This window comes from Propithecus coquereli, unplaced genomic scaffold, assembly GCF_000956105.1.
Source record: "Propithecus coquereli isolate 6110/MARCELLA unplaced genomic scaffold, Pcoq_1.0 Scaffold45, whole genome shotgun sequence".
Classification (NCBI taxonomy): Eukaryota; Metazoa; Chordata; class Mammalia; order Primates; family Indriidae; genus Propithecus; species Propithecus coquereli.
This window is the reverse complement of record NW_012150285.1, coordinates 9,402,030-9,407,331: the sequence shown is the minus strand read 5'-3', so window position 1 is coordinate 9,407,331 and position 5,302 is coordinate 9,402,030. Positions and strand designations below refer to the sequence as shown.

The 5,302-nt window shown below is 42.5% G+C and overlaps 1 protein-coding gene across 1 annotated transcript in view; it reads left to right on the top strand.

The window, feature by feature from the left end:
- Positions 1 to 5,302, top strand: part of MYO3A (myosin IIIA) — a 242,790-nt gene that overhangs the window by 198,350 nt on the left and 39,138 nt on the right. The window lies entirely within an intron of this gene.

Sequence of the window (5,302 nt, the reverse complement as noted above, 5' to 3'; positions counted from 1 at the left end):
TAGTAAAATGGGTTAACTCTGCTGTAAAAATATGCAGTGGGTGCAGTGTAGACAAGGAGGAGGGAACCCTGCCTTGGTCGGTGGTGATCAGGGAAAGGGAAAAATATCTAGATTTTGGCTAAGTGGTGAAACTCAGATTGATCCAAAGATGGATAAGTGGTTGTCCCGGGAGATAAAGATCGTTCTAGCCCCCACCCCAGGCCCCTGGTCTTTAACATCAGGACTGGCCGTGGAAAGAGTGAGAGAATGGGATGGAAGAGGAGATGACTTCCTTCTCTCCCCACACACCCACGTCTAACATTCTCTTCACCCACCGCTGCTGTTCCCTCGCGCCGGCAGTGGGAGCGCAGATGGTCTCATGGACGCCTTCTCTGCCATCCCCTCTCCTCCCTGACACCCACACTCTTCCTGTGTCACCCAGGCCAACCTCATTTCCTTACGTGACACACATGAATGTTTATCTGAAACATAGAGGCATTTGGTGTTTTCAGTTTTTTACGTATTCAGAGACCTACATCTATACTCTTTGTCTTTTGCCTGCAAGGATAAAAATGATTTGTTTCTCTCTGTTACTGGCTATAAAACAGGCCAGCAAACTTCAGAAACATCATAGGCCCACCTCAGGAGCAGGAGGGTGGATGTCACCTGTGACTCCTATACTTCAGGAGTCTGACAGAAATATGGAAGAAAGATGGACTAATTTTACTACCTCTAGAAATGACTATTTGTAGAATTTAAATTACTACTTGTAGCTGTTACATTTAATAAGGATGTCTGATGTTCAGTTAGATACTAATTTGCTACCATCTTTCTTCTGAGGGTACCAGGAATTAGCTTCCAATATGGCAGATACATATTAAGCATCTACTACATACAAGATCCAATTTAGGGCCCACGGATGCAATAACAAACTGTCCCTACATGTAGGGATGGGGAATTTGACATTTGTTGGACCATCATAGGAGGTGGACCACAAAGTCAGACGTAAAAGAAGTATAAGCAGAGAGTTGAGGAAGCTCAGAAGAAGGAGGGAGGAAGGCTGGGGAGGACAAAGTCAAGAGAGCCTGACACAGGCCCCTTCTTGAGATCTGCAGGCTGGTGCTCTCAGCCCTCCACAACTTCTGACTCTTCCTTTTCCCCCAGTGTCCTGCGGCCCTTGTTGTCACTTTACCCATCACCGATAAAGTCCTTAACCTGTGACCTAGAAAAGCACAGTCGGGAGCTGGAGAAAGGTCCAGTCCTGCAGGCCTCCCCAGCACCTGTCAGGAGAGATCGCCAGTCCCTCCTGGGCTGGAACTCTGCAAGGCTGATCCTCAGAAGCATCATTGCACATGGTCTGTAGGTCTTCCAAGTGCTGTGCTAGCCTCAAGCACAGGGTGGAGTGTCCTGTAGCATAATTCCAGACATGTAACCGACATGAGGTCTGCAGCAGTGTATACAACAAGGTTTTACCAGCTAAATGCATTTAAAGTATCAAAAGTAACTTATAAATGGATTTTTTTGGAATGTAGTTGGTTAGAGACTACATGCATATCTTGTCTTATTAGTTGTAACTTGAATAAATATAAGCATTTTCAAGGGGGTACTATGGAAGAATTCAAAATACTATTAATAGCATAGCTACTCATCAAAATTGTGGGTGTTTTCGGTTCCCTACATAGTTTTCTAACTGATCCTGGCAGGATTCTCTTTTGCCTCCTGTGTGAACCAAAAATGTCACAGTAGGTCTATGCAGTGGCCAATAGAATTAGAAAAATGGAGCCCTAGTAGCTTTTTCCAGGTTTGGCTCAAAGAAGAGTCCTTCTTCACAAACAGATTGCAAAAGACCCAAACTCCCACATGGTTTTCCGGGTCAGGATGAAAAGTTTTGGGCATCAGCCCCCCCAGATAGCAGTGAGAGGCGGTGGCATGTCAGGGTGTCAGGTTATGACATTTTCACTCCGCCTTAATGTCCTTTCCTTGGCTGTGTTGCTCTCGTGAGAGTTTTGCCTTGGCTGGAAAAAAAAAATGTCTAGAGAAGACATTATCTTCAAGTTAAAGGGAAATCATTTTGGAACAATATTAACAAAGTAACAGCTGTGAAATTTTGGCCAACATATCACATGATCATGAACTGCAGCGAGGATATTACTTTTCCTTTAATTTTACAAGTATCTCCTGTGAATAAGTAAACTTAGTGCTTATTAAAGTACCATATGTCAGCCCGGTGAATATACCCTGTTTACTGGTCTCAAAACTAGGTGTATTTTCTACAACATCTCATCACTACAGGTACTTTGTTTTGAAAAGGACATGTTTTGAAAGGATTAAATTCCCAGAATTTCAATATCTCATTAAATGAAAATATGGTTTTTCATATGCTAGGATATTTCTCACTCTAAGTTGAATCTGGTTTTCCCATCATTTGGGTCCCCCCACAGTTGTCACTAGAGAGAACATCTGGGGAAGAACTTGATTAATGTGGCTTGCTAACTTTTCTTTTGAGCTTTCTTTGTTCTGGCTTTTCTCCCACCATTACGTAGCATGTAACTATTGCCAAAAGAAATAATAAGTTCTAGTTTAGTACCATATATTCAGATACAGTATGTTTTACACAGGGAATCCGTTGGGAGGAAACAAACAGAAAATGCAATCTCTACTAATGAAAGAGTCATCCCACCTCCAAATAATAAAGGGAGCCCCGCTGTAAAGAAGAATGCTACTTTCGCAGCTGAAGAGGAAGCCACTGATGCTGTTGAGAGTAACAACAGAGGATACCAAACTCTGAAAAAAATCAACAATGTGTGTGGAGAAGAGACTAAGCAAGAATTGTACCTTGCGAGGGACCCTTGGGAAGAAGTAAGTCCCACACAGAAGTCTATCAAAGACCTGGAGGAGAAGAGTAAGCTAAGGAAAGCAGAGACAGAGGAGGCTGGGACCCAGAGTTATTACCAGAGGTACACAGAGGAGAAAAACTTTGAAGGGTCAAAGGCAGCATATCTAGAAAGTAAGGGTGTATCCGAAAGGCCAAGCTACCCAGGACCTTGTTTAGCTGAGAATGAGACTTCCTTTAAAAAGACTTTGGAACCTAGTCTCAGCCAAAGGTCAGTTGACCAAAATGCAAATAGCAAAGAAAAGGAAAAGAAGACCTCTGTGGTTACCCAGAGCGCACCGATATGCAGGCAGGAGAGAGGCCATCTGAGACGTGGGATTGACAAGGAGAGGGAAGTTGAACCGGTAGTTCAGGCCAAGGAAGAAGATCAAGCAGCCGTGTTCATTCAGAGCAAATTCCGGGGTTACAAGACGAGGCAGCAATTAAAGAAGGACAGGGTGTCGTCTTCTTTTAAGAATCAAAAGATCGTTGCAACACCAACAGAAGGAGCAAGAAACACTCACAATGTGTATCCTTATCCCACAAAACGTGAGGAAACCGATAATATCAAGATGAAGGATGACAAAGACTCAAAAGCAATTTTAGAAAAAGAAGCATGTGATTTGGCAATTTTTTCTAAACAGGTATGTGAATAAATGAATTTATTTACTGTTTATTTACTAAAAAAATCTCTGGGCACTACATGATAACTGAATTGAACAAATAATGATAATTAATAACTGGTAGATTGTTCCATCTATGTTTATGAGACTACAAACCTTTTTAATAAAATATCTTAAGGATTATGCTATTAAATAGCTATGAACTTTTAACCCAATTTACTATGATAAAAATGGTATAAAATATGATAGAAACCTCACGCAGTAAGGATACTAGGTTTGTACAGCTTACTGAAATGCTGGGGTTTGACAGTGCGAAGTTTGATGTATCTGTGAGATCTTTAATTAGAGCTACACAAATTTTCGTTTGAAGTTTTCTAATTCCCCTAAAGTCTATGATTTCTCTCTTACTCAAATTTAAGTTGAGAAGACATAATTTGGCCTCAATTTAGATATGTAGCCATATTTGTCATATATGCAATGAAAGTGAAAGTCTACATGTTATATCATCACAACCATGGACAATAAGGAGTCGGAAAGAAAAACCACAGAGAAAAATTTGCTCTTGGATAACGCCTTGTGCCAGTAGTAGGCATGTTTCCTCTGTGTCTACCGCAGGAAGCAGTAGGTTTTAGGGCCTCTTGTGGGTATGCCTGTACCACCGATAAATTAGTACTAAATTAGAAGGATCACGGGAACCAACTTCTATAAATGCCAATTCCATTTCTTCCTTTCTCTTTAGGTATTTGACCTTAAGAAAAATCATGTTATGTGCCAACACTGTTATTTTCTCCTGTGTAAAATAAAGCTTTAACTAGATGACCTCTAAAATACATGAATTACCAGAGTAGTCAGTGGCGTATACTAATACAAGAAATACAAGTAATAGAAGAGATATCAAAGAAGGATCGTCTGATACCCTGCGTCCCTAACCTCTGCTTTTTGTCTCTGACGGTGGCTGAGCCTATGAGAAAGCACAATAACTACCCTTGGACCCCTCCTTAGTGTTAGAGGTGTGGCCGGGACATCTCCAACTTCCAGCTGTCAGTAGCCATCTGCCATTGATTAATTTACCCAGCCCCTTCCTGTTCTTTTTTTTTTTTTTTAAGCATGTGTAAATAGTGAGTTTAACATACATACAGTCCTTCCTTTCCCTGGTGCATAAATTTTCTCACTCCAAATACCAAATCGGGGATTAGAACCCAGACCTGCTATGCAACCGAGACACTGCGGAGATGTTGCGGAGATGTAGAATTACAAAGTCCCCCACCTAGAGCTGGCTAACAACACCACGGGAGTGGATTCAACACTTCTCAGGGATAAAACTAGAGGCAGAAAAGCAGGAGCCCCACACTCTAGCTGGCAGGACAGCCATGTCACCAGAGCTGGGATGCAGAAGAGACAGAGGTTGAAGGTAGGAAGAGAGGACCCATATGAGAGGAGCCCTGAAGTCAGGCTCTCTGGGGGGCTGAGGTAGGAGAATCACTTGAGCTCCGGAGTTTGAGACCAGCCTCAGCAAGAGTGACACCCCGTCTCTACTAAAAATAGAAAAATTAGCCGGGCGTTGTGGCACGCACCTGTAGTCCCAGCTACTCGGGAGGCTGAGGCAGGAGGATCTCTTGAGCCCAGGAGTTAGAGGTTGCTGTGAGCTATGATGATGTCACTACACTCTACCCAGGGTGACAGAGTGAGACTATGTTTAAAAAAAAAAAAAAAGACTGGAAAGAGAATGAGGGGTTTAACACAATCAAAGACAGCAGAGGAGTCTTCAGGTAGACACAGCAGAAGGGCGTGGAAGCCAGCTCTCAAAAACCCGGGAAGGGGTTGATCA